We start from the raw sequence: 6023 nt of genomic DNA, 5'->3' as shown, positions 1-6023 counted from the left end.
AAATGAGGAGAATATCGAGCTCCTCACTTCCCACCCTAGGAGTCTTTTAAAGGTAATAAAAGAAGAAGAAAAATTAGCCGAGATTAAGGAGGATAATTTTAGGGAAACGGAATCTGATCCCGGGAGACAAATGAAAGAAGTAGTTAAGGCTATAGGGGACTTAAGAAATCAATTTAATACATTTGTAAGACAATCTCAGGGGGATAGAGAACGAAGCGCACAATACTTCCGGCCAATGGAGCGGACTTTCGACGGAGATCGGCAACCAACTTCTGACTTCCGCAGAGCCAGAGCTGATGCTCCGACATATAGAAATAAACACCGTTCAAATTTTGTTAATAGGAATAGGAACGAGCCTAATAGAAATCCTCGATATGAAAATACGTGGAGAGGTGTAGTAAACTTTGTGGGTAATCAGAGAAACCCACCCAAATATCAAAAGAAAGGCAAAAATAGTAAGGGAGGATCGAACAGTCGCATAAAAAGAGATCCTTACATATTAATATACGTTAATAATATACCTATAAAAATGATGGTCGATAAAAATGTCGAGACCACCGTCATAGATAAGGGATTAGTAAAGCGATTAGAGGGAAGAGCACCCGTAATCCTTGGAGAAAAGAACAAGATAGAGATGCACCAAGGAAAAACAATTCAGACATTAGGTGTTGCGATACCCCAGTTTAAACTCCGAGGTCATAAGTTCACAAACACTTGCAAGATAGTGCGTTCTGAAATTACAGCGCCTGGCAAAGGAATAATCGGCAGAGATATCCTAGAGCAGGAGCAAATAGAAATAGATAATCATAATGGAATGATTATACTGCCAAATATAAAGGAAGTACACTGCCCAGCAAAAGTTTTGTCTAACAGCCGATCGACAGCGCATGGGCGGAAGAAGATCACTTGATAATCCAGGACGTCCTACCTGTTATCAAAGGCGTTTACAGTGGACTGGTCCGATTTGCGCCGTAATGGGGGCGAGGAAATCGAGCGGGAGGGACTAATGTGTGCAGTCAAGCGTGCTACGGGTTGACATAACTAGTAGCTCATCAATGCTAGCTTCGCGTCCGCTGTATTTATTTTTTTTTAAATCGTCAAATCGCGGCCCTGATTATCAGAAATTATGATTCTATCTGTTATTTTGATACTTTTCTTTATTTTTACTGTTTTATTTACTTTATTTTCCTGTAATTAGAGATGATACAGCTTTAAAATAAACAGATCAGCTTTCTCTTGCCAATAGATTATCTCAACTTTCACCGATTGTCGTCGGTTCCTTTGTAATCGGATAGGAATCGACCGTGAATTGTCCAGTGTTAAGTGTTTATTGCTTTTGCGGTAATACTAGTAGAGCGGGATAGTCCCTTAATGAACCGCGTTTTATTACCGTTTAAACAACTTTTCCCCAATTCTTATTCTTAGTAACTAGACACTTCTGTCAAGGTCGGTGAAAGTTTACTACTTTCACAACAGGGTGTCAAGTGAACCGCCACCCACACCCACCGTTAACGAAAACAACGCGCGAAATATCACGTTACTCTGTAAACGAAAACTCCCTTCCTTGTTGGAGGCGGGTCACATGTCAGGGTTATCGTTTAATGTTATTGAACAGAATGTTGTCCTTGATATTTAAGAATCAGTTTTGTCAGAACTGTTTATTTTCAATACATTTTTTATAAATTATTTCCGCTTTGGTTATAAAATTGTTATTATCGTTTTCTAAAACGATTTTTTTTAAATTATACTCGTATAAAGGTTATGAATTAAAATTGCAATGAACAATTCGTTGTTATAATAAACATTTATTCATTACACAGAGTTCAAGTTTGCAAAAAATGTTTTCATATCTCTTATTCATCATTATATATATATATATTAATAAAATATATTGATATTTTATAACCAGATCTTATTGTATTCATTTTATTACTTTGTATTTAAATACACATTATATTCGAATCGACATTATATATTTTGTAAGTATTCACGTATCACGTTATATGTCATTCGTTTACTTCTATACTACTTACGTTAAAACTATTTGTATATCTTTTAACTTTCATTTACATGCTTTCGATTACGTTTTAAATATCATGTGATCTAATCTACGAACGGCAGCTTTCCACGCATCACATAGAATTTCTACGGAAAAGGCCTCATTGCAGGCGTAAAGTAGTTATACAACGGGTAAGTGCCATTTACAGATTTTTCATTTTCATTTTATTTTCATTTTATTTTCATTTTATTTCAAAATTTAATGTTATAACAGTTATTATACCTGTTACTTCACATTAATGTGCATTGCTTGCAGATTGATCGCTTATATATTTATGTTATCTCTGATTCGCGATTCGGATATAGTTCGTTGACGATTGACAGCCAATACGGTTTAAGCATGGTGTGACCTACCGGAATGTCCAATCAAGCAACTAAAACAAGGTGTGGTTAACACCTGTTAACAAATCATGTTCAAGAAAATTTCCCAATGTTTTATTGGATGATAACAAACCAATAGACTTTGTGTTTTGTCTCGTAAGTTTGAAAACTTAATCAGTAAGCAATGAAGTGGCGATATTGGGAAAAGGGGAAAGAAAGCAAATTCATAAAGGAAAAGTGTTGAGGAGAAAAACGTAAATGTAGACAAAACTGCGGCATGTCACCTTTGCATTTGAACTTGTTTATTTAGAAAACAAAATAGAATTTCAAGCAGTGATTCTCCGAAGTAACATATTAGATCCAAATTCCTGTTGTTGCTCTCCAATAGACCGAAATGTAAAAGTCTCATTACTTGGTTTGACATTCGTGAACATTACAAATCGTGTGTTCCTCGAGTCTAATCAAAACCCGATATTAGTTGATGGCGATAATGCGATATATCGCTCTTAATTATGTCATGGAAACATTTTATTTTCATTTTATTTCAAAAAACTGTAAAAATTTTGTCCAATAGTTTAACCCCTTCACTAGAAAGTTTCTTTCGAAATCACGTGCTGACAAATATATAGCTTTTGATTATTAAAAAAATATTTATTAGCAATTTAAAAAATTGGGTATATTTCCTGAATGACATCTTTTCCGGATTAACAAATTTAGATGTTACTTCACGCCTGCAATGAGGGCTTACCCGTAGAAATTCTATGTGATGCGTGGAAAGCTGCCGTTCGTAGATTAGATCACATGATATTTAAATCGTAATCGAAAGCATGCAAATGAAAATTAAAACATATACAAATTGTTTTAACGTAAGTAGTATAGAAGTAAACGAATGACATATCATGTGATACGTGAATACTTACAAAATATACAATGTCGATTCGAATATAATGTGAATTTAAATACAAAGTAATAAATTGAATACAATAGGATCTGTTTATAAAATGGCAATATATTTTATTAATATATATATAATGACGAAGAAGAGATATGAAAACATTTTTTGCAAACTTGACCTCTCAAGAAATATTTATTCATTATACAAACAACGGAATGTCCATTGCAATTTTAATTCATAAACTTTATACAAGTATAATTTAAAACAAATCGATTTAAAACACGATTAAAACAATTTTATTACCGAAGCGGCAATAAATTATAAAAAATGTATTGAAAATAAACAGTTCTGACAAAACTGATTCTTAAATATCAAGGACAACATTCTGTTCAATAACATTAAACGATAACCCTGACATGTGACCCGCCTCCAACAAGGAAGGGAGTTTTCGTTTACAGAGTAACGTGATATTTCGCGCGTTGTTTTCGTTAACGGTGGGTGTGGGTGGCGGTTCACTTGACACCCTGTTGTGAAAGTAGTAAACTTTCACCGACCTTGACAGAAGTGTCTAGTTACTAAGAATAAGAATTGGGGAAAAGTTGTTTAAACGGTAATAAAACGCGGTTCATTAAGGGACTATCCCGCTCTACTAGTATTACCGCAAAAGCAATAAACACTTAACACTGGACAATTCACGGTCGATTCCTATCCGATTACAAAGGAACCGACGACAATCGGTGAAAGTTGAGATAATCTATTGGCAAGAGAAAGCTGATCTGTTTATTTTAAAGCTGTATCATCTCTAATTACAGGAAAATAAAGTAAATAAAACAGTAAAAATAAAGAAAAGTATCAAAATAACAGATAGAATCATAATTTCTGATAATCAGGGCCGCGATTTGACGATTTAAAAAAAAATAAATACAGCGGACGCGAAGCTAGCATTGATGAGCTACTAGTTATGTCAACCCGTAGCACGCTTGACTGCACACATTAGTCCCTCCCGCTCGATTTCCTCGCCCCCATTACGGCACAAATCGGACCAGTCCACTGTAAACGCCTTTGATAACAGGTAGGACGTCCTGGATTATTAAGTGATCTTCTTCCGCCCATGCGCTGTCGATCGGCTGTTAGACATAACTTTTGCTGGGTAGTGTACATTCAAAACCAGTGACGAACTATGTCCACTTTTACCGTTAATTCCAGACGAAGACACCTGTGTTCATTGTGTGTATTTTAGTAATATTATTAATCTGATGAATTGTTTATTATATTATTTACATGTATTTCAATTTTTATTTTTATTAGAATTATTGTATACTTTTATGATTTTATTATCCTTATGTATAACGCAATTTTTAGAGAGAGAGAGAGAGAGAGAGAATTAAAACTTATGTATTGCAGTGAAAAAATCATGCCTTCTTTAAATGTAGTGTGATTTTTGAAGATAAGGGAGTAATGTGAGATCCGAAAGGCCCTGGGTCTAATTTGTGGATTTTATTAAATATGTTTAAATATAGACACGAAATATTACTTCGTTTTTGTGAAAAAAATATTGTTTTAGACGTGGGAAAAACCAGATAACAAATGTTATTTCCTTTCATCGAAGAGAACATCCTCTGTTTTTCCATATCTGGTTAAAAATCTCGCTTAGATGGGAAATGGTTACCCCTCATTCATCCCCCTTTTTTCGTTTGTTCTCACGAAAGAGTTACTGGACGATGATTGGACGAAATTTTGAAATAAAAGGGGAGATTAGTCAGAATTCGGGGAGTTCTTCGACAGATCCGAAGCATCTGAACTCCACGCAGTTTTCCTTCCGATGGCCAATGCCCTAAATGGAGTCCGATAGACTAAGTCCGAGTCTACACTTAGAAGAAGTTATATCTTTATATTTTGTGCACGAATTGATCTCCCTTATGAAAGTAATATGAACCCCATCTACAAGGTGTCCTTTACCTATACAGATGAAGACGAACGACGACAATTAAACAGGTCGTATGTCTAGAATAATTTTGTGAGCTCTCTCTCTCGAACGCGCCTTTGCATAGATTCAGTCCTAGTCTATAGCTTGTCGTATAATCGTTGTATTTGGTTATTTGTATTCGTTTGTTTGAGATTTATTAAATTTACCCTTGTTTTATTTTATAAGAATGTCTCCTCAATTTATTCCGAATCAGATCGTAAACGCGTGTTAATCCGCGTATAATAAGATCGATTAACTGGTGTCAAGGAATCCTGACGAACATCTGAACTTCGCCGTTCAGATCATCTTTGTTTACGCTCTCCTATAAAAAAGTTAGAGACCTGGTCTTACCGACTAGTGCCCGTAAGTGGCGTAGACTAAGACATACGTCCTGGTAATCTTACAATAATATACTAATAGAAAGCAATAATTAAATTACTAATTTTTCTCAAAAAATATCATGTTTCTTAATTTTAATACTAAGTCAGTAATTTTGCATCTATATCTAATTTCATAATGTTGTTCGTGATTCGTGTTATTGTAATACGTGGTATTCAATTTCATAGCCAAAGCAATTTATTCCTAGATTGATTGTCACTAGCTGCGTTTCTTTAGCGCGCATACGATTTAAGTTTTATAAAAAGTATTAATACTAACAACAACTAATATTTTTATTAAATTTGATCCCATGCGAAATATATCACGTAACCACTTTTCATTTCTCCATCTGCTTGACTTTTCACAATAAAATTTAACAGCATTAATGATTTTTGTATACAAGCT

Source organism: Centruroides sculpturatus, unplaced genomic scaffold, assembly GCF_000671375.1.
Source record: "Centruroides sculpturatus isolate CEXI.00-Female unplaced genomic scaffold, Cexi_2.0 scaffold1521, whole genome shotgun sequence".
Classification (NCBI taxonomy): Eukaryota; Metazoa; Arthropoda; class Arachnida; order Scorpiones; family Buthidae; genus Centruroides; species Centruroides sculpturatus.
The sequence above is the reverse complement of the archived record's forward strand: the minus strand, read 5'-3'. Positions refer to the sequence as shown.